This window comes from Pleurodeles waltl, chromosome 10 (assembly GCF_031143425.1).
Source record: "Pleurodeles waltl isolate 20211129_DDA chromosome 10, aPleWal1.hap1.20221129, whole genome shotgun sequence".
Classification (NCBI taxonomy): Eukaryota; Metazoa; Chordata; class Amphibia; order Caudata; family Salamandridae; genus Pleurodeles; species Pleurodeles waltl.
In genome coordinates, this window is record NC_090449.1 from 73,202,416 (window position 1) to 73,229,742 (window position 27,327).

The 27,327-nt window shown below is 43.9% G+C and overlaps 1 protein-coding gene across 3 annotated transcripts in view; it reads right to left on the reverse strand.

Annotated features, from left to right (window-relative positions):
- Window positions 1-26,584, reverse strand: part of TRAF7 (TNF receptor associated factor 7) — a 204,588-nt gene extending 178,004 nt beyond the window's left edge. The window contains exon 1 of one of the 3 annotated variants that reach the window (XM_069209733.1): window positions 26,479-26,584. The gene's annotated coding sequence lies outside the window, so the exon portion shown is untranslated. Of the gene's footprint in view, window positions 1-25,389; window positions 25,516-26,478 lie in introns of those variants that run through there. The other 2 variants (XM_069209739.1, XM_069209737.1) reach the window with 2 other exon arrangements.
- Between the last annotated feature and the right edge of the window lie 743 nt (window positions 26,585-27,327).

A 27,327-nucleotide genomic window follows, 5' to 3' on the forward strand; every position in this document is an offset into this window, starting at 1 on the left:
CTGAAAAAGAAAAATATTGAAATTGAGGTGAAAAAAACATCAATTTTTCTCTACGTTTTACTCTGTAACTTTTCCCTGCAATGTCAGATTATCGAAAGCAATATACCATTACGTCTGCTGGACTCCTCTGGTTGCGGGGATATATAGGGCTTGTAGGTTCATCAAGAACCCGAGGAACCCAGAGCCAATATGTGAGCTGCACCCTGCAGTGCGTTTTTCATTCTATACCGGGTATACAGCAATTCATTTGCTGAAATATAAAGAGTAAAAAATAGCTACCAAGAAAACCTTTGTTTTTCCAAAAAGGGCACAAGATAAGGTGTTGCGGAGCAGTGGTTATTTGCACATCTCTGAATTCTGGGGTGACCATACTAGCATGTGAATTACAGGGCATTTCTCAAATAGATGTCTTTTTTACACATCCTCCTATATTTGGAAGGAAAAAATGTAGAGAAAGACAAGGGGCAAAAACAATAACACTTGTTTTACTAATCTATGTTCCTCCAAGTCTCCCGATAAAAATGATACCTCACTTGTGTGGGTAGGCCTAGCGCCCCGCGACAGGAAACGCCCAAAACGCAACGTGGACACATCCAAATTTTTGAAAGAAAACAGAGGTGTTTTTTGCCAAAGTGCCTACCTGTAGATTTTGGCCTCTAGCTCAGCTGGCACCTAGGGAAACCTACCAAACCTGTGCATTTCTGAAAACTAGAGACCTAGGGGAATCCAAGATGGGGTGACTTGTGGGGCTCGGACCAGGTTCTGTTACCCAGAATCCTTTGCAAACCTCAAAATTTGGCTAAAAAAAAAAAACACATGTTCCTCACATTTCTGTGGCAGAAAGTTCTGGAATCTGAGAGGAGCTACAAATTTCCTTCCACCCAGCATTCCCCTAAGTCTCTCAATAAAAATGGTACCTCACTTCTGTGGGTAGGCCTAGCGCCCACGAAAGGAAATGGCCCAAAACACAACGTGGACACAACATATTTTTTCACAGAAAACAGAGATGTTTTTTTGCAAAGTGCCTACCTGTGGAGTTTGGCCTCTAGCTCAGCCGGCCCGTGGGGGGGGGGGGGGGGGGGGGGCGGGGGGGGGGGGGGCAGAAATGCCCTAAAATAAATTTGACCCCCCCCAAGCCACCCCATGCCCGGGAGCGACCCTTGCCTACGAGGTCGCTCCCCCTGCGTGACATTGGCACCAAAAAACAAATCCCCGGTGCCTAGTGGTTTCTGCCTCCTTGGGGGCAGATTGACCTAAAATCAACCAATCTGCCCCCAAGGGGGGCAGAAATGGTCTAAATACAATTTGCCCCCCAGGTGAGCGACCCTTGCCTGATGGGTCGCTCCCCATCTCTAAAAAAACAAAAAAAATTGCCCTGGCGCCTAGAGGTTTATGCCCCCCCCTGGGGGCAGAAATGGCCTAAAAAAATCTAGTGGGTTCTGCCTCTCTTGGGGGCAGATTGTCCTCATCAAAATAGGCCAATCTGCCCCCAAGGGGGGCAGAAATGGCCTAATTATAATTTGCCCCCTAGGGGAGCGACCCTTGCCTAAGGGGTCGCTCCCCACCTAAAAAAAAAAAAAAAAAAAACATTAAAAGGAAGAAAAGGCCTTCCTGAAAAATTGGCCCCCCCTGGGAGCGACCCTTGCCCAAGGGGTCGCTCCCTTATGTCACTTTCTAAAATAAAATTAAAAAACCCTGGTGTCTAGTGGGGTTTTTCAGAGGGAAGGAAATACATTTCCTTCCCTTTGAAGCCCCTCCGGGCCTCCCCCAGTGATTGATAGAGAAATGCTTTGCATTTCTCTTTGAATCGCGCTGGAAGCAGAGCTTCCAGCGCGATGGGGGAGGCCCCTGTGACAAATCAGCGTGCGCTGACGTCACGGGGGGGGTCGGGGGTGGAAGGAGAAGGTCTTCCCCCTTCCATCCCTGCCTTGGGGGGGAGGGGGGTGCACGGGGGCGTGCTAGCGCTCCCCCAAGTTCCCCTGTGCCTTGGACGAGGTGACCTCGTCCAAGGCACAGGGGAACTGTAGCCTTGGACGAGGTCACCTCGTCCAAGGCACAGAACCGGTTAAGTCTTTCACCATATAACGTGCAGCCTAAAATGAAAAATAATTAAAAGAAAGTGGGAAATGCACTGTCAAGCATTATGAAAACCTCTATTAGTTAATGCACTGCAGAGGTCTTTGTTTAACCGGAGAGCGGCATAATTAAATCCCGTTTGGTGCAGTTGAGAATAGTGACGTGTAGTTTTAGTGCCACGAGGTCACAGCCTGTAACAGAAAGCACTGTGAATGTGTAAGGCATTATTTTATACTTGCGTTACACACAGTATAAGTTAGGCCACTACAAAAAGGTTTAAGATAACTACAATCAAAAGCACACACACTTCTTAACTCTTTGCACAACCCCTAAAAAAGAATAAATGTTTGTCATCACAAAGCTTTGAGTGATTCGATCAGCGCCCAAGCATCCTTTACAATTTGCAGATCAGCTGGAAGAGTACATTTGCATTACATTCAAGAAGCAGGGTGCCCTGGTATGGAGGCCTCCTTAGCTGTCTGTGCAGTTTTCACAGCACCGGAGACTCAATAAATCAAAGTTCACCTGAGGCATTTTAACAACCAGCTGGGGAATGCGTGACCCCCTTTCCAGGACTCCATGGCCAGATTGAAGACCTCTGCTTTAGCAGGACAGATGCAACGCCCAAACCACCGCTGAGCATTTTCGCATGTGGTGCAGGAGCTGCAAGGAGGCAGTTTCTGTCTGTGGTCATGGAGTGCAACAGCTGCAGAGAAAGGGGGAATGATAAAGGTAGAAGAAATAGCACCTGCATCTCTGCGGACTGGTACTAATCTAGGCTGAACAGGCCCTCCGGTTTTGCAGGGACAATCCCAGTTTTTCACCGGCTGTCCCTGCAGATTTTGGCAATTTTGGGTCATATCTCGGTATTCAGTGAGGGTCGACTCCAAACAGTAAAGGCACGTTTTTATGTGTTACAAAGCAGAACTAGCTAACAGCTATTATTAGAATGCTATTTAAATAACATGTATGGTACTGGGAATTAAACATGACTTTTTTATTTATTCCCTCTAATGCCTTGTCTGTTTTTATATGGATTAGCGCCGTCATTCTGTGCCACTCGGATCATGTTGAAGTAGTCCTTCCTTTTTTTGCAAAATGTCCCAGTCTTTGGCTTTTCAGAAATCTGGTTACCTTGCACTAATCAAACAGCATTAACCTGTACTTGGCCAGTGCTCCTCAGCTAGGAACTGAAGTGATATCAGCTGTGCGAACCAATTAGAAGGCAGCAAAGAAGAGTGACATTGGAGTCAACCTGTGGTAAGCAGCAGGCGGAATCGATGCCCTTTTACTGAATACAGCACGTCTTGAAGACAGAGCATTCACACTCCCTAGGCTAGGCCTAAAAGGGTGCACATACAAGAGGCGGTACAGAGTGCATATAGAGCCTGCCTCACATATTCACTAGGTGCATAGGAGATAAAATGCTTGTGCGGTGAACAGTCCAAGAACACATTCACCTAGTACACTGTGACTGAACATGCCTTTGTTAGAAGTCTACTTACCACTGCAGCACTTCTATCATACACACAAAATACTTTTGTCGCAGGCTCGCATGATTCTCACAGACTTGCTTCTGGCAAAATACTAATGGCAAGGCTCACCACTAGAGCAAAATATAAAATGGTGCACTGGACACAGGCAGTGACACTATATGTAACACAAACTACTGAAAACAGATTATTTCACATTTTAAATGTACTGTCTGTTAATAAAAAAAAATAAAAAATAAAAACTATAATGTTTATCCTATATCTGTACGCAGTGCAATAGGCAGACATCACAGCAAAACTGTTAGAATGAAAAAGTCTGCCGCACGGTAATGGACCTCTGCCCTGAGTGCTCCAACTGTTCTCATGTCTGAATCCCTACTGCTGATTTTTGTTGTCATAGGCGAACACGGCTCATGGGTGTGCAGCATCACATAGGTCTGTCTCACTGATTGTGGTCTTATTGGAACATGAAGGGCGTATAAGCACTACCCTCATAGTGGTAAAAGGCGACTACCTTTACTAGAAGTAAGCAGCAAGAGCACAGTGGTAGCAGCATACCGTGAAGTGATCTGTAGAAGGGAACAGGTCCTTTTAACCTGCGTCACTGAAATGAGGCCTACAAGCTCACTTATTCAAAGTTCCCCTGATGTATGCTTAACTCATCCTTGGCCTACCTCAGTTTTGTGTATAGTGCTCGGAAGGGTACAATACAGGGATAATACAACCTGTAACGGGTTCTTTATCTCCGAGTAGGATAGATATTGGAATAATTCGATAGGCGCAGTTTGAGGGGTTGAAATGATTTATTTATTCGTTATCAAGGTTGGGTTTTCTTTTGTCTCTGTTTGTTCCACAGGTTTAACTTCCTGTTTTGTTCACCCAGTATCCTTTTCTCCTTCTCAGGCTCCGTTCGGGTTCCCACTGTGGTCCGGTCCTGATTTGAAGGGATTCCTGTCTGGTCTTGCGTGGAAGTAGCCGAGTGTCTCCCAAAATAAAGACAGAACGAAAAATAGGTAAGTGTAGAGGTAAGTAAAGTTATAGCTGGTTAATAGGGGTGAGGGCAAGTGCAGGTGGTTGGAGTGAGGTAACTGTCATTCACTCGGTGTGCATCACCTTCCCCTGTGGTGCCTAGGTTTCTCTCTTTTCTAGAGAGGGTGGTTCCTTTCTTCTCGCTCTCTTTTCACTCTTTGGGCTTTTTGTGAGGTTAAGGTGGGGGGGGGGGGGGTTGGGTTCGTGCGGATGTTCCCTGATTCTCCCTCCAGACAGGACCTTCCTTTTTCCTTCCCGGTAGTCCCCCTTTTTGCCCCTACTTCCCGTAACCACTGAGGCAGGAAGCCCCAGTTCTGGTACGAACGTACCTGTAGGGGCCACGCCCCTCCGGGGACGCGGCCGGCTGTCTCGTGGTCTCCCGACTTTGCTTCGGCAGGGCCGGGAGGCGCCCTGGGGTTTTCCTTCGTTCCCCGCGATTCTTCTCCCATGTTGGGCTTCGTTTCCTTCGTCGTCGGCTCTCTGCTCTCTCGCTCTCTCGCTCTCTCGGTCCGGTTCGTTCGAGGTCCTCCGTTTCCTGCTTGCCCTCTTCCCCTAGTCCGTCATCTTTTTCTATTCTCTTGACGCGGCTTCTTCCAGCTGCTGTCACGCCCCAGAGGCTTTTGCTCATGCCCCCGGGGTATGGCCACTCGATCCCGGTAGCCGTATGGGGAGCTGCTTCTGTAGACGCCCGGGTACACATCCCCTCCCTTGAATGGGGCTGTTCGAGACCCAGAGGGCCCGGGAACCTGGACAAATAATCTGCCTGACCCATAAGATCCCCAGGGAGATGGCAAACCTGAAAGGAGAAAGGTTGAAGCTCCATGAACCATCTCAGAATTCGAACGTTGGTATCTTTATACCTCGAGAGCCAGGTAAGAGGAGCGTGGTCCGTATACAACAAAAAAGATCTTCCTAGGAGGTAGTATTGCAAGCTCTCGATCGCCCACTTGATGGCGAGACACTCACGTTCAATTATGGGATACTTCTGTTCTCGGGGGAAAAGTTTTCTGCTAATAAATACTACTGGGTGACTTATGCCATCCTTATCTTTCTGGAAAAGTACAGCCCCCAGTCCCACATCCGAGGCATCCGTTTGTAGATGAAACGGGAGGTCAAACTTAGGACACTTTAAAACAGGTTGGGTAGTAAGACACCGTTGTAGGGTATGGTAACTAAGGGACTGCGCTGGGTTGAGACTTGAGATGTTTTTAGGCTGCCCTTTTTTCAATAGGTCTGTCAGGGGTGCTGCTAAGGTGGAGTAGTGGGGTATAAATCTCCAATAGTACCCCACTAGACCTAGGAACGAACGGATCTCTTTCTTTGTAGTGGGGGTGTTTATGCGTAAAATGGCCTCTATTTTATTCATTTGTGGTCTAATGATACCTCTCCCTATATGATATCCCAGATAGGAGATCTCATTGAAGGCCAACCGGCTTTTGGATGGGTTGGCTGTCAGTCCTGCTTTCTGTAGGGCTGTAAGTATTTTATCTAAATGTAACAAATGGTCACTCCATGTTTCGCTATAAATAACGATGTCATCCAGATAGGCGGCTGCATATCCGGTATGAGGTCGTAAGATGGTATCTATGAGTCGCTGGAAGGTGGCGGGTGCCCCATGTAACCCGAAAGGGAGAACATTAAAATGATATAGGCCTGAGGAGGTAGAGAAGGCAGTTTTTTCTTTATCTGCCTGTGCTAAAGGAATTTGCCAGTAGCCTTTAGTCAGATCAAGGGTAGACATGTATTTGGCCTTCCCTAATTTCTCTAGGAGTTCGTCTACCCGTGGAAGGGGATAAGTGTCAAATTGTGATATGGCATTGACTTGTCTAAAATCAATACAAAAGCGTATCGACCCATCCAGGTTCGGTACTAACACCACCGGGGAACACCAGGGACTTTGGGAAGGCTCGATAATATCCAGATCTAACATCTTCTCTATTTCCTTCTCTACCAGAACCTTTCTAGCTTCGGGGATACGATAGGGCCGCAACCGAACTACCTTCCCCGGTTGAGTTATAATTTGATGTTGTACTAGGGTGGTTTTACCCGGGGTCGGGGAAAACATACGGGAATGACCGTTGAGGAGTAGGGTTAATTGTCTGTTCTGTTGAGACGTGATTTCTGTATTCCTATGGGGTTCCTCGGGCTCAGAGTTTTGGTCAGTAGGACACGATCCTATTTCTAGCTCCTTAACCGTATTAACTAAACATCCCGTGATCTGACCTACTATCGGTTCCTCCCATTCTTTTTTAGCAGATTGACATGAAAGATCTGTGACCTTTTGGGATGGGTCGAGAGTTGGATATTGTAGGTAACAGGAGTTACCACTCCTATTACCTGATAGGGCCCCTGGCATTTGGCCAACAGTTTATCTGAACTGGGAAGAAGTACCAATACTCTGTCCCCTTCTTTAAAGGTTCGCAATTGCGTGTTCCTATGGTAATATTGTTTTTGTTTAACCTGGGCCCTCTCCATATGTTCCCTAACGTCCTCCCATACGGTTTGTAATCGGAGTTTTAAGTCGCTGGTATATTCCAAAAGGGCTTTTTCCCCATCGTCTTCTTCCTCCCACTGCTCTGCTGCCATGTCTAGTAATGTCCTAGGTTGTCGCCCGAACAACAATTCGAACGGGCTGTGTCCCGTAGATGCTTGTTCATGTGTTCTGATGGCGTACAATACTAACGGGAGCTTCCTATCCCAATCTTTACCTGATTCTGAAATTGATTTCTTTAGGAGAGTTTTCAGGGTGCGATTATATCTCTCGACTAACCCATCCGTTTGCGGATGATAAACCGCCGTTCTCAACTGTTTAATCCCCAGCAGTTGACAAACCTGTGCCATTAAATTGGACATGAACTGGGTACCTTGGTCGGTTAAAATTTCTCGGGGAAATCCTATCCGGGAAAAGAATCCTATCATGGCATTAGCAACACTCTTGGTGTTAATACTGGTGATGGGGATGGGCTCGGGGTATCTAGTGGCGTAGTCTACAAATACTAGTATATAACGGTATCCTTTAGATGAAGGAAGAAGAGGACCTAGGATGTCCATTCCTATTCTGGAAAAGGGCACGTCAATAATGGGAAGGGGCTGCAATGGGGCTCTTCTCTTTGGGCCGGGTTCGATCAATTGACATTTAGGGCACTGTTGACAGAATTTTCTGATCTGAGAGAAGACCCCAAGCCAGTAGAACATTCTTAACAGGTATTCTTCTGTCTTTTCTCTCCCATAGTGACCACCCCCTGGTTGACTGTGGGCCAGGTGTAGTACCTGCAACCTATAAGGTTCGGGTACTAGTAGCTGTTTCTTTTCCCTCCTATTAGGGCCAGTGATTCGATATAACAGATTTTTATCTATCGTAAAGGATGGACCCGTATTGTTGGGACTTCGAGGTCTGGCAGTTTTCCATGCATTAATCAAACTCGGATCTTCCCTTTGACAACTACGGAAGGGAGGAAGACCGGTAAGGGTATGGACCCGTGTAATTACCCCATTGTGGCTTGAATCCCCTTGTGCATAGGATTTCCTTGTTTCTCGTTTTTCTCTTCTTGTGGGTTTGTATCGCACAACCGGAGGTTGAATTGGTAGGTTAAAGAAGGGAGTGCTCCTCCACCTGGCACTCATGTCTTCTTTATTCCTTGTACTGTCCAGAAGTATCGGAAAGTCTTTAAAATCTGTTCCTATGATGGCTTCCTCAACCAGTCGTTCAACCACCCCCATTCGTATGGGGGTCTCTTTTCCTTCCCATGAAAGGGTGGCCCAGATTAGGGGATATTCTCTTGTTTCCCCATGCATACAACAAATGGATACAGTGAGTCCCGGAGTGAAGGCATGACCGTTTATTAAATCGGCTCTAATTACAGACTGACTGCAGCCTGAGTCAATGAGGGCCACAGTTAACCTCCCATTGATTAATAGTTCTTTCTTGTACTGGGTTTACTTTCCCCCTGTGAAGAAGACCCTTCCTCTGGTAACCCCTATCTCCATCGGTTCAGGTTTTTCAGTTTTTAGGGGACAAACCCGGGCGATATGACCCCACTCTCTGCAACTAAAACATTGAGGTTGCTGTATGTACGGCCTCTCAGTTGCTCGAGTTTTTCCTAGGTCTTCTACCGATCTTCGCCCTAAGGACGAGGTTTGTCCGGGATTCTGTCGGATGGGGTTAGGTGGTGTACGTGAGAGGGGCGTCATGAACTCGAGGGAGCGGTGGAAGGCACAGGCCAGCTCAATGGTAGTGTTTGTATCAGGGTTCGGGTGTTGCTTGATCCAGTTGCGGGTATTGGTGGGAAGGGCGTCTAGATATTGCTCTAAAAGGACAATCTCAATTATATCCTCCCTATTAGTCCCAATGGGTCCCAGCCATTTGAGACCCAAATCTTTAATCCGAAAGTATAATGCCCTGGGATTCTCGGAGGGTCCCCACTTGGCTTTCCTAAACCTGACCCGGTAATGTTCCGTGTCAAAGCCCACCCGCTCCAGGATACTCTTTTTTATGTCCTGATATGGTGTTGTGCCACCCGGGTTTACCGCTTGGTACGCAGCTTGAAGTGTCCCCGTTAGTAAAGGAGCGATGTATTGTCCCCATCGATCTTGAGGCCAGGTGGCGGAAGTGGCAACGCGCTCAAAGTTGGTAAAGAAGGCGTCCGGGTCTTCGCCTTCCTGATACCTCTGTAAGACTGAGCTGGGTACGTTCGGATGTACTCGAGTGGCCGCAATGGTATCCGTGAGGCTTTTTAGTGCATTCTCATGTACCAACTGGTTGTTGGCCATGATGGTGGCCTGACTTTTAAGGGCATTCTGTAGGGCTTCTCGTTCCACTTTTGCTTCTTTCTGCTGCTCCTCCCATACGATTTGCAGGTGACGTTGACCCTCAGCTAATTGCTGCATCATGTCAGCTATTGTAGGGGTACCCTCCATGGTCTCTATCGATTCCGTCGCCTATTCCAATATCCCACTTCTGACACCACTGTAACGGGTTCTTTATCTCCGAGTAGGATAGATATTGAAATAATTTGATAGGCGCAGTTTGAGGGGGTTGAAATGATTTATTTATTCGTTATCAAGGTTGGGTTTTCTTTTGTCTCTGTTTGTTCCACAGGTTTAACTTCCTGTTTTGTTCACCCAGTATCCTTTTCTCCTTCTCAGGCTCTGTTCGGGTTCCCACTGTGGTCCGGTCCTGATTTGAAGGGATTCCTGTCTGGTCTTGCGTGGAAGTAGCCGAGTGTCTCCCAAAATAAAGACAGAACGAAAAATAGGTAAGTGTAGAGGTAAGTAAAGTTATAGCTGGTTAATAGGGGTGAGGGCAAGTGCAGGTGGTTGGAGTGAGGTAACTGTCATTCACTCGGTGTGCATCACCTTCCCCTGTGGTGCCGAGGTTTCTCTCTTTTCTAGAGAGGGTGGTTCCTTTCTTCTCGCTCTCTTTTCACTCTTTGGGCTTTTTGTGAGGTTAAGGGGGAGGGGGGGTTCCTGCGGATGTTCCCTGACTTAAAGGGTTTCTCCCTCCCGACAGGACCTTCCTTTTTCCCTCCCGGTAGTCCCCCTTTTTGCCCCTACTTCCCGTAACCACTGAGGCAGGAAGCCCCAGTTCTGGTACGAACATACCTGTAGGGGCCACGCCCCTCCGGGGACGCGGCCGGCTGTCTCGTGGTCTCCCGACTTTGCTTCGGCAGGGCCGGGAGGCGCCCTGGGGTTTTCCTTCGTTCCCCACGATTCTTCTCCTGTGTTGGGCTTCGTTTCCTTTGTCGTCGGCTCTCGGCTCTCTCGCTCCGGTTCGTTTGAGGTCCTCCGTTTCCTGCTTGCCCTCTTCCCCTAGTCCATCGTCTTTTTCTATTCTCTCGACGCGGCTTCTTCCGGCTGCTGTCATGCCCGAGGCTTTTGCTCGTGCCCCGGGGGTATGGCCACTCGATCCCGGTAGCCGTATGGGGAGCTGCTTCTGTAGACGCCCGGCTACACAACCCTGTGCAGTGCATGCGTGGTAAGTGCATGTGCTGGATGTATGTGTGCCTGTGAGTGGTACAGTAGATGAAGAAACATTTCTATACAGTGTGCGTATATTAAATGCATGTGCTGAGTGTATGTATGTCAGTGAGTGGTACAGTACAAAAATAATTTATTACTATGCAGTGTGTGTATGTTAGGGGTATGTGTGCCTGTGAATGGTACAATACCTCTTAGACTCTGAGTTCCATTTTGGGAGACCCTGGTCTGCATGGTGAAACACGTGGTGAGGATTAAGAGAACTCCCCCAGACCAATATGTGTATTGCTGTAAGCATGGACGGACACACTGAAGAAAGGAGGGCCATGCTCCCCCTTTACACTTAAAAGAGTTCTCTTTGATTCAGAGAAAGTTTACAAGGAAGGGGCCTGGGCCCACTTCAAGAAGGAGATGGGGCTGATAAAAGAATCAAAGAGTAAAGCTTGGCTGATCATTTGATACACATATCACAGTGGCTGACATCCAGTGTCGTAGGGCTTGCATTTGGTCTCCATTACAGCTTGCCTTTTTAACTTGACATTTTTCATTGTACATGTTTTTCTTTAACAAGATAAACACACACATTTACTCTTCAAAGGCATTGTCACCCTGTAGTCTGCACATTTAGTTCCAGAGTCTTACAATCAGAGTGCAATGCCCGGGTTATATTTTCTGTGCTCGTAGGAGACAACTCTTTCTCCCTAGATAAACTAGAGAAGCTGTTCTGCACCTTATTATGTAAAAAGCATCCACGCTGAACTTGGTAAGAGAAGTACTTCATGCTGAGGTTATCTAGAACCACTGTGACTGAGATGCCGCTCTGCTGAACCTGACCTTCATTTTGAGAAGGAAGATAGCCTGCACACTTAGACTGATGCATTCATGAATGCACTCAGACCAGCTTTATGACAATACCAAATTATTAGGGGTTTGATCATCTCAACAGGTCTGGCTTCTGCAATACTCTCCATAGTGAATAAGTACTAGTGACAAACTGAAGTAACATTAGAAACAATTAACATAGTTGAATTGTTTGCATTTTTCATCATGTTAATACTGCTTATTACAACAATGTGTTTCACTTTCTTAATCATCATATCCCAAGTTTTATTTTCAAGAATGGGATCTCTTGAATAAATATTTGAAATGTATTTTCAAATCTTTTCTTGTTGACACCTTGGGAATACAATAGTAATGCAGGTAGATTTGTTTCCATGAATTCCTTGGGAATTGGAAAGGTTTCTAATAAAATCTATTACCCTGAAGGGATAGGGGGTTTAGATGTGGCACTGTGAGCTAGCCAAAACAAACTAACTAGTCTATAAGTAGATTAAATGTAGGAAACGGACCCTTGTTGCAGTTACCCCCTCCCCACCTTTTGCCTGATATCGATGCTGATTTGACAGAGTATGCTGGGACCTGCTAACAAGGCCCCAGCACCAGTGCACTGTCCCTAAAACCGTACCATTGTTTCCACAATTGGCACACCTCTGGCACACAGACAAGTCCCTTATAAGAAGTACCAGTGGTACCAAGGGGCCTGTGGCCAGGGAGGGTCCCTAAGGGCTGCAGCATGTGTTGTGCCACCCTAAGGGACCCCTCACCAAACACATGCACACTGCCATTGCAGACTGTGTGTGCTGGTGGGCAGAAAAAGGCAAAGTCGACATGGCATCCCTCTCAGGGTGCCGTAACCACACAATACTGCCTGTGGCATTGGTAAGTCACCCCTTTAGCAGACCTTACAGACCTAAGGCAGGGTGCACTATACCACAGGTGAGAGCAAAGCTGCAAGAGCAATATGTCCCTACAGGGTAAGTCCATTCTTAGACATTGTAAGTGCAGTGTGGCCATATTAAGTATATGGTCTTGGAGTTTGTCATTTCAAACTCCACAGCTCCATTATGGCTTCACTGAATACTGGGAAGTTTGGTATCAAACTTCACAGCACAATAAACCCACACTGGTGCCAGTGTTGGATTTATTCCAAAAAGCACACAGAGGGCATCTTACCCAATCCTCTAGTGTAGGACTGAATGGTCTATGCCAGCCTGCCAGTAGCAGACAAGTTTCTGATCCTGTGGGGTGAGTGTCTGCTCTCTGAAGCCAGAAACAAAGCCTGCTCTGGTTGAAGGGTCTTCACACCTCCCCACTGCAGGAAATGCAACACCTGGCGGTGAGCCTTGGAGGCTCAGGTCTCATGTTACAGTGCCCTAGGGAACTCCAGCTACTGGAGATGCCCGCCCCCCGGACAAAGCCCCACTTTTGGCGGCAAGTTCGACGGAAACTTAGGAAAAACAAGGGAAGTGACCACTTCAGATCTAGACACCTTAGGGGTGGTCCCTGCTGAAGTGACCCCCTCCATGCAGAATCCTCCATCCTGGTTGGGAGGGCAGGAACCAATAGGGTTAGGTTTGTGTCCCCTTCCCCAAAGGGAGTGGACTCAAGAAAGGTGTAGCCACCCTTAGGGACAGTAGCCACTGGCTACTGCCCTCGGACCCCTGTAACACCAGTAAATCCAGGATTTAACAGCCTCCCTGAACCCAGCTCACCAGATTCCTGGTGACCTGACAAGAAAGAAGAAGGACTGCTAAGCTGAAACCCCAGCAGAGAAGAAGGAAGACGAACACCGACTTGGCCCCGGCCCTACCAGCCTGACTCCTGCTTCAAAGAACCTACAGGAGAACAGTGATGCATCCTGCAGGACCAGCGCCCGCTGCCAAGCTTCAGAGTACTGCCCTGCATCCCAAAGGACCGAGAACAACTGAGGACAGCGGCCCTGTCCAAGAAGAAACAACACCCAAGGACGCCAGAGCCTGCCTGGATCCGTGAGTTCCTAACCACTCTGCACCCTGCGCCCACCCACAGCCCGTGCCCAGGTGGCCCAACCAGCTAGAGAGGATCCCTAGACGATTCAAAGCAAGTGCCAAACCTGGGTTGACCTCTCCTGCCCCTCACAACGATGCCTGCAGTGTGAATCCAGAGGACCCCCCTGACCGCAAAAGCTCCGGACAAAGATATCAGACACCTAAGGTACACTGCGCCGGCAGGCCCCAGGCCTCGGAGAACCAGAGTACTGGTATAGCAACATTTGGCAGGCGGCCCTCCGACTTGTCCAGCCTGTGGTTTTCCTGAACCGACCACCTGGACCCAGCCTATAGCATCTAAGTGACCCCCGGGGTCCCCACATAGAAAAGGATTGGGAGCCGGATGCTCCGTTTGCGCCCAGCACCCCTCTGCCCCTGTGCACTGAGGGGGTGTGTTTAGTGCCTACTTGTGCCCCCTACCCCCCTGGTGTTCCTCTAAGCTTCTCAGGTCTGCCCTCTGAAGACGCAGGTACTTACCTGCCAGCAGATCAGAAACCAAGTGCCCCCAGTCTCCATTGAAGCCCTTGTTAAATTTGCCTCAAGCTTCACCTCTGCACCCGACCAGCCTCGTGTTGCTGGTGGTGGGTGTTTGGGGTTAACTTAAACCCTAACCTGTGGACTTCCTAACCCCCGGAGACTGGAAGTTTAAGTCAAGTACTTACTTGCACATCGTACTCATTTTTCTTCCCCCAGGAACTGTTTCTGAAAATAATAACTTATCGATTTCAAACAAAGTATTCTCGATATATGCGTGAAATACAAATCTATTGAAGTACTTACATGCAACTTGAACCTTGTGGTTCTAGAAATAAATTAAGAAAATATATTTTTGCTACATAAAAACCATTGGTCTGGAGTTAAGTCATTGAGTGTGTGCTTCTTCTATTGTCTGTGTGTGTACAACAAAGGCTTTGCACTACCCTCTGATAAGCCTAACTGCTTGACCACACCACCACAAAAGAGAGCATTAGTACTATCTACTTTAACCTCTGTTAGGCCTCTGCGGAACCCCTGGACTCTGTGCACACTATATCTCACTCTGATATAGTATATTACAGAGCCAGCTTCCTGTGAAGTTTTTGTTGAGATGCCTTGGAAGAGTACTATGTGAACACCTACATGAGTAGCAGAATGTATCACAGATTAAGAAAGAAATGTGGTGACACACAGAAGAGCAGTCGGATAAAATCAGGATGGCATATTGTAGAGAAGAGTACTTTGCTATTTATTTATGATTAGCATCAAGTGCGTCAATTGGGTGCACAATTTCATGATAGGCAAAGTCAGTCGTGCACATGATTTCTACTAATGCAAACTCTAAATGTTGAAATAATTCAATAGGTTCTCCTTTCGAAACTCAAGCAAAACCTTTGGATTGTAAGCTAAGTTTTGGGGGAAAATATATTGCAAAGTACATCATTTGCCTTTTTTCCCCAAAAAATACGTTGGCAGGTGAAACGTTCCTAAACATCCCAAAAGATTAGATCTTGCACACTTGGACAGTCTGCTGTGGCAGTTTACGCCCCACTATTTAACAAGTCCACCATCCCCCACGGATGTGTCTATGCTCCCCCTTACATTAACAACAACACTATGGCCCTCATTGCGAGTGGTGTTCCGACATAACATAACAACCCTGAAAGTCCGACCACCAGCCAGCTCTGCCAGGATCTTGGATTCCGGCGGTCTGGCAGTGGCAGAGATCCTAATCTGTCAGGGCAGCACTGCAAGCAGCGCTGCCCTGTGGATTACGATCTTGTTCTCTGCCAGCCTTTTCAAAGCGGTAACACCGCCATGAAGAGCTGGCGGAGAACAGGTGCAGGGGGGACACAAGGGGGCCCATGCACATGGCCCCCCTGCCCAGCATTGTCGCAATGTTCACTGTCTTCTTTTCAGACAGTGAACATTGCAAGGGTGCTGGTACACCCTGCTGTCCACAGCATTGCTGCCTGCTTGATTACGAGCCAGAGACAATGCTGTAGCCTGTTTCCAGCTAGGCCAGCGGGCAGAAACTTAGGATTTTGCCTACCAACCTAGCGGGAAAGTTTTAGTTACTCCGGCAGGGAGGTTACCGCGTATGCGTTGGCCAATCAGTCGGGAGTTTGGGAGACTGAGTTTTCCGTCCACCAAATTCTTTACAAGGCCCTATATCACTCAGAAAAAGAGTTGCATGTCAGTACCAACAATAACACATTATTTATCACTTTGGGAGTTTTGAACTCCTCAAACTACTAGTATATTTAGAAATCACTGCACAAACAAGTGATTTGAAATATGCATGTGGACAATGCATAGCACTTTCAAATGGTGATGGACATCACGTTCCTAGTTACAGGTAGAGTGGGACTTCAGACTAACTCAAGCACGGCATTGGACATAACTGTCTGAAATGATAGACAATTAATGATATCAATGCTTTTTCTAATCCTGCAGCCTTAAAAAAGTCCGGGCTACCTAGCCACTCGGGAGCGAAACACACGCTGGCCGCCTACAACACCCTAATAATGTGTAACAACTATCAGAATGGAATCTCTGTGTAATAACATATGATGAAAATATGTTCAATTATCAATATCATGAAGAAGAACTGGAAAAAAAAAAATGAATAAAAAACAACAACTTTGACCTTCTTGCAATCTACCAGTGATACATACTTAAATCTCTTACACTAAATCACCTTTATGTAATTTGTTTGGAAAGATTGTGGAGAAGATCAACATGATTCTGAGCATTCTAACCGCCAAAGCTTGAGACTGATTTGATATCCAGCGTTGCTAGAAATGATGTTAGACAAAATACAGCTTTTGATGCCTTGCATTCAAGGCGGAGTAGGAAAGATATTCCCACTGCAGAATTTAAAGATAAAATCATTCTTCTAGTCACATGCTTTACTACCTATGTTTAATCAAGAACTCCAGAGTAGTCCAGCCCCTGTGTCCTTGTGGAAGTACTTTGGGCCCTATTTATAAAAAAAAAAGCCTTTACACAATTTTCAAAAGTGGATCAAAGCTTATCACATATTCCAGTGGGTGCAAATTGGGTCATCTCATAATGTAATGGCGTGATGTATGCTAGCTGTCAATGTGATAGAAAAGTTAACTAAGGTATATTACTGTTCTGTAGATATTAGCACATTATTGACCAAATTCTGTTGAGAAAAAAACGTCAGTGAAAGATATTGACCATCTACTCCGCAATGTAATCATGCACAATGAGTGTTTGTTGAATTAAAGGAAAAGAGGGGTTTTCTGTGAAAACTAAAAGAGCCAACTGCCTGAAGTAAATGTGTATGCTTGTGTTCACCTTGTTTAACATGCATTTTTCTGATTTGTTTCAACCTCTTAGGCACATGAACTGTTTTTCACCATGTTTAGACATGGAAAAGGATACTACTTTTGGCTTTCACAGACAAATTTGTCCCAACTGATTAGACAGATCACCTAGTGCCATCTTTTAAGAGCCTTAACTAGCTATAAAAGAGATAATTTTATAAAGATAAAGCTTATGCCGACTAACGTTATGGTCTTTGGACAAGATGTATACAACAAAAATCATGGTTTGTTAATGTTCACAAACTTGAAAATGTCGAACAATACAACTATTTAGGTGTGATTTTAAATTCAAAATTGTACTGTTGACTCAAAGTTTGTGTTGATAGCATTTACAAGTGTCTGGAGTATAATCTCTAATAAAAGTTAAATTCGACATAATTATCGTGCCATAATCTACAGCAGGATGGGCAGTAAAAAAAAAAAGCATTACTGAAATCAATGTACTGTGCAATCTATTTAAGATACAAGTAAGTATATCACAAGCTTCAATTTGTTGGAACTATGATGAACTACAACCAGACGTTTGGTTGGTGAGGCAATTTTACTGCACTTTCTATCAAATAGCATTTTGTAGACATGCTATATGGGATAAACTACACATTTGTACCCTAGAAAGCATTACAGTTTAACACTCACATCATAATTGTAGTTAAATACTTCAATCTCACATTATGTACTCAGATTAAGAATTACAGCAGAATTAATTTGAAGTACTCTCAAAGTTGTTTAAAGGCCAGACAAATAAATATTTTCACTGAAAAAAAACAAAGGTTACAGAGATGGTATAGTTAGATTGTGAATGTACTCGTACAAAACCATAGAAATTCAGCAGTTATAGTTATTTCCAAGTAACTGTAACTCACGACCTAAGGTAATTAGAACTCATGCCCTCACCATGCACAGTTTTCTTATCACTAATTTTATTGTAAATGTTGCAGTGATAATATCAAAGATGCCATCAATGATATAATATGTGGAGTAATTAGCTGTGCATGGCGAAGGCGTGACTTGTAGGTACTTGAAATAACTAACTATAACTGCTGAATTTCTATGGTTTTGTACTAGTAAATTCAAAACCTAACTATAATGTACCTGTAACCTTTGTTTTTTTTCAGTGAATTTCTATGGTCTTTTAAGATAAAGTAATTTTAATTACTATACGTTAATTTAACCACCACTGTGCACAACAATTGGCCATGCGCGGCAGGGGTTCACCGCAGGGCTTGGCCTGTGGCCAGGCCCTGCAGCCAAGCCCTTATAACCACACCCAACCCCACGCACGGCCTTTGCCCATGTGCAGCTGTGGTTGACCACAGAGCCTGTCCCTGGCAGTGCATCCATGAGTGTGTGAGCGAGTGTCTGACTCGATCTGAAAGAGGGTGTGTGAGTCTATAAGTGGGTACATGAGTGTGTGAGTGAGTGGGCACATGAATCTCTGAGTTCATGTATGAGAGAACGAATTAATGTATGAGTAAGTCTGTGAAGTTTTTTGCATACTCTAGGATATTTGAGGATATTGCGCATGGTGTAGAAAAATCATTTTGAAGCCCATTGTTTGACCCTAAAACACCCTGTATATCGCACCCCCCTTGGGTCAGGGAACCTCCACCCTGACCTCTTATACCACTTATTTTTATTTCCAGCCCTGAGGATCCTATCCCAAAAACATAGAATGGCAGCCACAACTTTCTAGTCAGGTTATGGCCAGCCAATTACAGGCTTCTATTTGCACATGCATTCGCAAAATTTTGCGATTTATTGGCTGCCAGAAATATACAAATGTGGATTTTCATTAATTTCTCGTAAACCACTGAACGGATTTACATCAAATAACCAAAAGCATAATCTGCGTACCGAAAGCTGCTTTCTGCCAAATTTGGTGTAATGCCATCCAGCGGTTTGGGCAGTAATCATGTCTGAAAGACCTATGGGAATCAACATGGGAAATGCAACTTTTTTGACCCCCCTTTTTTTTCCCCCTCGGCCTCCGCTTTACAGGTCACCCCAAAACTTTCTGCGCACAACAAGAATCACAGTACCACTTTTTTTTTTGATAATTTTGTGAGGATTCGTCAAACGGTGCCAAAGATACAGGTAAGTTAAAAAATGCTTTTTCTATGGAAACATGGCCCTAGCTATAACTACCTCATAGCGACCGCCAGCAGGTTATGGATATATATATATATATATATATATAATCTCTATCTCAAGTTGCTGCAAAGAGCCCGGTCACTTCCACCTTGCAGGGGCAGAGCAGAGGAATGGGTGCATGTCCTGTTAATATTTGTAACAAGAAGAACGTGTCGAGTTTTCCAAACACGAAAACTTTGCAGTCCACAGGTCAATTTCCATTGTTTATTTAGCCTAAATTAACAATGGAAATTAACCTGTGGCGTGCAAGGCTTTCGTGTTTGCAAAACTCATCATCATCTTGTTACACACACACACACATATATATATATATATATATATATACATACACTTACACTAATCAGCATATTGCCACGATACCTCAGTGATCATCATAAATTCATGTGGTACAGATTTCAGCACGGAGATGTGTTAACACGGAGTGCAACGTGGCACCAGGTGGTTACAAATTTTCAGTGTAGATTATGTAACCTAGATAAGGAAATGCTCCTGCACATTATATTCAGCATAAGACAGAACTGATTTTACAGTTTCCTAATTTTTTTTATATAAATTACATTTGCCTGCATTTCTGACCAACTATTTTTATTATTAATTTGGTCGAGGTTATATATTTTTTTAATAAATATTGATTTGCACAGATTGCAATCAAACTAACACTAACTTACTGCCAGAATGGACCGGCATGGGACAGGGTTCTGTCTGAACCTCATAAATTTATTAGGGACAGACACACTCTCACACGAGAGCCTGGCCTTTTAACTTAAAAAGTCATCTGCACCACAACTAATTTTAGGTGGGAATTTGAAGCAGCGAAATCGACAACGGCCATCCATATTTGGAGTACTTTGGTTCCCTACAAAGAACACTCAAAACAACGCCTGGACATCTTTAAAAACCACAAATAACTTTTGCAGAGAACAAAATGCAATAAGCAACAGGAGCACAACTATGGTTATTTCAATAATGAGCCCCCTGGGTGAAAAAATAAACAAAAACTACTTCAGGATAACTTTCAAAGCCTTAGGAAAAAACAAAACAAGTTGTAACGCCTTACATGAACAAACAATGCAGGGACTTTATCCTGTAAAATTCAGTAAAGACAATCTGGCTGCACCACAACCAATTCAGTGAATGGCTGAAATGTCTCGGGGATACAGTGCGAACAGAATTATTCTTAAATTGGACACAATTCCAAAGAAAAAGAAGCCAACTACTATTTTGAAAACAGATTTGTTAAAATACACAGACAAGTCCACAACTGAAGGTTGAATCAAGATTTACGTGTTTAAACCCGAGGAAAAGTTCAGAACAAAAACATCGGTGTAAAGAAGATGAATAACTATATTAAAACACACTGGGAAACTCAAATGACGACAACACAGTATAAATTGTTTAAGGTAATTAAATGAGGGCTACTACTTTGCAAAATACCTCCTGAAAATCAAATACACAAAATAGAGAAAATTAGAAGGTCCATATTAAGTGACCATGGGGGTGTAGAGAGGCAGCTCTGGAAATCAGAGGAATAAAGGAACTAAGCAATGCCATGGTAATCTGGTAGGAGAAACGTTTTCATACATATTAAGAAACAAAAATCAACTAGGAGACACTGGAGATACTTAACAAATAAAATATTATTTTTTAAAATTAAGTAATGAGCAAAAGTTCCAAACACCACCAAGTAAAAACTAAGAAATTTCAAAGAAGCTGCTGAATATCTGGAAACATGCGACAAAAATCTTGAGACATACCCGAAACCTTAAAAGTATTCAAACCCAACAACCAAAAATGTTTCAACTATTACACTTCAGAATAACACGTCTTAAAAAACTATTACAAAACAACAATAAAATATAACAAGAGTTGAAAGTCAAAATGTGCGTTTACTGGAGACATTTCAAAAACGGATAAAGTCCTTTAAATACTTGGTGCTCTCAACACACAATTGCTACTCCTCGTAACAGAACCTTCAAGATTATCACTAGATGCAAAAAGGTGTTAATTTCTGCCTTCATTGTTCCCGTCACCTTTAGTGGCATCTCTATTTGTGGTAGAATTCACCTGTGGATTCGATTCACAGTTAGTATTGTCAGAATGAAGATTTCAGTACATGTGTCCGCTCATGGAACACTTAGTTCCTTTACCATCCGTGAACTTGTCTCATATTAATGACAGCTAGCACTTCCATTATCCACATTCGTCAAGATGTGGAACTTATGTGAAAAATATAATCTAAACCGATCGTGGAACTGGTGTAGAATTACTACAACCTCTTCTATAAGAACTATTAATATGATTACTTCTACAAAGAAAACTCAAATTCATATTATTTTCAGACTCTTACCCACTGCAACCAACCTTAACAACATACTTCTTGTTCCACCACGTACCATTCTGTACCTGCACCTACCGTTTACACCCTAATGTAACTGTTTTTTCTAAATAACTTAGAAAAACATTTCTTCTTACAGCATAGGTTTACATATCCTAATCAAACTATAAGTCATAAGACTATGAACTTTTACATGGTGCATCATATTGTATCCGTCAACACTTTTTCGATGCACTTCAGATACTTTGTTTCTAACAGTCTGCACATCATTAAGATATTCCTTAACACAACCTACATTAATATATTTTGGTATAAACTTTGAAATAGGCTCTTTGAGATGCAATAATATGATTGGACTAACCCCTGAGGATGATTAAGGTGATATGTGATAATTTCAAAATGTGTCTCTTAACGACTTTTCAATATTCAGTACAGCACAGCTAGCTACCTGTAGATTACCTCTAATCTTCTATCCACTCTTTCTAACAATACAAACTTTGAGGACTGTACAAAGCAATAGTCAACTGCTTGATGCCAGAACTAGCTAAATATTCCTTCAAGTGACCTGCCACAAAATTGTCAGCTACTGCAGATTTGGAGTACTCATCAACAGTAAACCCATTTTCTAAAATATTGATAACCATATGTGTAGTAGCTTCAAATATAACCATTTGGATAAATAATCTACTCAAACTATTAGGTCCTTTTCAGTAAACAATGTATGGCGATCAAAAAGTAAACTGCCAACTTCACAGACACAGTTCTGAATTGTGTGAATAGACATTCATCAGTACCTTCACAAACATTGCAACAACCAATAAACAACACAACACCACAATCCATTCATGGCAATATGCCAGTAACCTTTTCTTAGTTGCTGTTATTCCCAAATGGCCATCATGAGTTAACCCAATCAACCTTTTGCTTAACACTGCCTGTGGTACTACTTTATGACTTCTGAGGATAAGGCTACTTTCAAAACGAAATTCTTCTTGAATCGTGGCAAAACATTGTAGTTTGCTCCCCAGTCAATGTTCTTTCGGCTAACTGTTCACTATCAACTAACTAAGCTCCCTTAATATATTGTAAGCACTTGCATGCCCATTCATTCATCTTCTGAACTAGATTGGCCATTAACATAATCATATCAGTACGAACAGCTACACATGCCATATCATTCTCACAATCTTCAGACACATCATCTTTCAAGGAAATGGAAAAATACTCCTTTACGTAGTGGCTTCTTAAGTGGTTCAGTCATTACCACAAAGTCCTCCACAAAAGGCAAATAATATTGACACAACCTTAAAAAGAATTTCACTTGATCAATATTTTTGGGAGTCTGAGCCATGGCAATTACCTTGGCCAAACCTTTGTTTGGTATCATTTCATAAAGAATCAGGTGGTGCACCGAATACGCCATTCTTTCAGTTAAACATTTACACTTTTCTAGTTTAACTCTTATTCACTGTTCACGGAGGATTCCAAAGCACTCTATCATTATTCTACTGTGTTGCTCCTCAGTACAAAAATGAATAAGATCATCATCCTGAAAAGTGTGTATTAGCCTTACTTCTTAGAAGTAGTTAAACATGACTTCTTGTAAAATTCATGTTGTAGTAGCTAAACCAAAAGGCATCCTTAACTAAATGTAATAAACAATAATCATTTTCAATCCAATTGGTCTTGCATTTGCTTGAGTTACAGTTATCGCCATTGTAAATTCGTAACTGGGCTTTTCTTGCCACATAAATTGGTCAACCATGCCTCATAATTTAGTATTTTCCTGCCATATAATTCCAGTGGCCCAGCATATAACTAAAGCACTTCCAAGTACCTTCTTCCTCCATCTGCAGCCAAAAATGAAAATGTTGTCATTTAGCATTCTAATTAAAATCTGCCATGCTAATTCCAATAGAATACTACTTTTACCACCCCACCATCAGAGTTGCTGGCTGGCTAACACAATTACCCAAAAAAAAGACAGAAGACAGCCAAAGAGGATAAATAAACTAGAAGTGTCACCCAAACATATCAAGAGTGTTCAAACAGTCATAGTGTATTAAGGATGTTAAGTTGTCCTGAATGATGGTCATAATTGTAATAAGGAGAGATTATTAAAACATCTACAATTATCATATAAAAAAACTTTATCAGAAATAAACTTTTGGCATTAGACTGTGGTGCTCAAAACAGCCCCTAGACAGCACCATAGCAAAAATATAATTTGTAAGAAACATGGTCACGTAACCATATTGCTAGCCCCTAGAGGGGATCACCCCCTAATGTAATGCAGTGTAACCATATACTTAGCCCGTGGAGGGCATTTTTAGGGCAAGGAGGCCAACTGCAATATTACAAAAAAGCCCTTTATTACAAAAATTCTCCCAGCTGTAAAACAAAACTGTAGCCATGAGAAAGCTTAAAAGACACTGAATGGTGGGAGGAGTTATTATTTTGGGGCCCGCGCTAACCTAGTATGGAGACCCAAAGATGATGTAGACATAAGGAGCATTTTGAAGGTGGTCGCATTGTCTTAGGACCACCACTGCTGAGTTATGTGCAAAAATGTTTTGTAAACGTAATGGATTGCAAAGCATTATGGGGTGAATTTTCGTGCAGCGAATATTATAGTATGTTGACTGCAATTCTCAGAGCAGCCCCTATAAGACACCACAATAAAAAGTGCATTTGGATGAAACATGGACATGTAACCATACAGTCAGCCCTTAGAGAGCATAACCACAGGGAAAAAACAATGAAAGAAAGTAATGCAGTGTAACCATATACTTGGCTGATAGAGGGCATAGTACATTACACATTTTTAAGGCTAGCAGGACTATTGTAATGGTATTACAAACAAGGTCCATAAGACATAACTTCTCAGCTGTAAAACAAAAGTTCCAGCTATGAGAGAGCTTGAACAGACAATGGATGGTGGGAGGGGCTATTATTTTGGGGTCCCCAGTAACTTTGGGTGGGGACCCAAAGATGATGTAGACAAAAAGAGCACGTTGTTGTGAAAGTTTCAGTGGTCCCATTCTCCTAGGACCACCACAGGCTGAGTTATGAGCAAAAATGCTTTGCAAAAGTAATGCCCTACAAAGCATTATGGGTCAAGTGTTCCTGAGTGCAGTGAATATTGCAGTATCTACTCTCCCGCTGTGCCAGAAGAGCCGCTTTCACTTTGAGGATTTCCTTTTTTCATAAAGCATTCACCAATTTCAAGTGTTTTAAGGGGACAGCCACAAGAAATGACTGATTAGGTAACTGTGAACAATGTGACTAGTTCTCCAATACTGGCGAACGAGTTTACGCTGTTGTGCCTGTTCGCGCTGTGAGCGCCATGCAGCACGAAGGGGAGAGACAAAAAAAAAATACTTTGCTCACGCTGAAGTATATCGGCAATCGGGCAATAATCCATGTAACAGGAGCAGTCTGCAAGGCGTGACAAAAACAGCCTCAAGGCGGGACAAACGTAAAGCATTAACCAATGCCATCAAGTGATTTTTGAAAGGCAAGCCCAGAAACAAGTGAAAGTGATGGGCGCGACACGGGCGTGGTTAAAAGCCCACAATACTTACAAGTCAAAGCACTTGCACGTTCGACCTAAAATAATTCTATCTGACGATATCAGGTCAGTGGTGTAAAAGTAACATGCACTGGCAATTAGAGTAAAGATTTCTAAATTTTGGGGGCAACGTACAACACTAAGCTAATATACTTTTATTTAATGATCTGAGATCAGCAGAGACCCTGATTTCGCCTGACTTTTTTCTCTGACACTACTATAGGCCAAACCCGCTCAGAGAAATCGACCTTCTATAAAACACCATCCTTCCCTAATTGACATAAGCGTTCTAGCAATTGTGATCTGATACTAAGAGGTGTATTTCTCACCTTGTGGCACACCGGCAATGCAGAGACTTTAATAACAGTTTTGTGCAGAAACCCCATTCACACATCCCAACTTGTTCCCAAAAACTACCAGGTGAGCATCCAAAATCTCTGGATTAGCAATTTATATCATATAAAATGAGGCATGCCCAGCTGTTGAAATAAAAAATTACCTGCATCCATTTAATTAGTTAATAAAAATAATTGGTAACCAATATTTAAACAGATCTCACCGAAGCACGCACTGACTGCACTGTTCCATATACCATGACACAACCTCGGCGGGCAAGCATTTGATTTCTCGTATGTTACAAGAAGATGGGCCCGTTAATCATAGCCAAATGATGAAAAAGCTCCGACTGTTCAGTACAAAAAAATCAAATTCAATTTATCTTCAAGGTACAAAATGCCAGTTTACAACACAAACTCCACAGCGGAATCTTTTCTACAGCTCTCGTCCACGCGCCCGCCTTACATTCAGGGCTTAATTTGTGCCGGTGCACGTTTATGAGAGTACACCTGAAAGGGGTGCTCTCAATCTAGTTTTTTTTTTTTTTTTAGCTCAGAATGAGTGTTTATCAATTCCGTTTAATTGAGAAATCATAAAACTAGAACTTCAATGCCATGTAGTCCAAAATGTAGTACTGTGATGGTTACCGGGCAAGGCTGGCACTGCCATTGGTCGACGGTGGCAGGAGATGTGAGTAATGCTGGCTGCAAAGGAATAACTAGGGATCTGGCACGTATATTTTTACAAATCACGCTCTGCATAATCAATATACTTACTCTAGAGCGAAAGCCACACTTCATGGGCCATGCTATGTGCATAAGAGTCAGTCACTACAATGTCCCTAACTCTTCTGCAACCTAGCCTGCGCCACATACATAGGATTCCTGCAGTCACACCGTCATTATTCACCAGAGAAGCTCCCACCCGCCTACGCCAGACACTCGCACAAGCCTGGCCACAACACTCAGGAGGCTTTCTCTTCCTCGCCGGCCTAAGAATCCTTAATTCTCTTACCCCACACAAGCTGTCACGAGAAATCACCGCCTTGCAGGACATATGGCAAGGACTCTAGCATAAGCGCCCCTTCGCGTCCTCCCAACACTCAAAAAACATGAGCCCCTGCTGCAAGGCCTAAAATTCAACAGAGATGCTCCTTCTTTTTTTTATTACACATGCTTCTCTGCTACCCTTGGCGGTCGTCAACCATACCCTATTAAAGTCCCACACCGCACACTAAACATGTCACCCTGCCAACTTCCAGCAGTCCCCTTATCAGTCAAACGTGACAATATCTTCCCAACAAGGCACTCACCGGTGTGACATGTCCCCAGTTTCTCCCCAGCGGGGAAGGATTTTCCCGGAAACGCAAAGCCAGCACTCCATCTCCGCAGGCTGTTGGGACGTGTGGTTCTTGTCTCGGTCATCAGCGATGAAGGCAAAGGCGTCGTGGAACCCCTTCGACTACAATTCCCAACCACCACCGCGACTGCGGCTCATTGGTGCAAACTGCATCACTCTATACCGCTTCAAGAGTTTCATTGGTTATGCCACGCGACGTCGGCCAATCACAGCCCTAGACGGAATCTAATCGCCACAATCTGAAGGTTTATAGGGATCTGATGAAATTACCTTGTTTTCTAGTTTTGTGATCCACTGTAGTTGTACCTGTTGCCTTCGAGGGATAGGGGTCGCAGAAGCGAATACACATTTCGTTCTAGTACTCAAATTTGTCCCAAAGAATAGTGCCTCCTAAATCTACGATAGTGAATACACGTACGCTGCAGATGGGTTAAGAAGGGTTTATTGATGCAATTTAGGTCTCCAGATCCAGGATCCAGCCATAGCTGGGTCTCGGAGACATCACTGCCTGTCACTTATAGAATGTTACAGTTTCTATCTCTGGATTTGCACGCAAACATTTTTAGAACTATGACCAGGTCATTCATGTAATAAAGATTTAATCCCCAGATTAAAGTAGCATAAGTTTATAGTATCACTGCAGGTAGGATGACCAGCTGTTGAAACCCAAAAAGCAGAAGGACGCACCTCTTTTGCGCCAGTGGCGCTCAGTGCGTCAATATGTGCTGGGTATAGGTTCCTAACTCCCAAATACCTTTCTCCACGAATTCTCTTGCTTACTCATGCCAATCATCTCTCCACA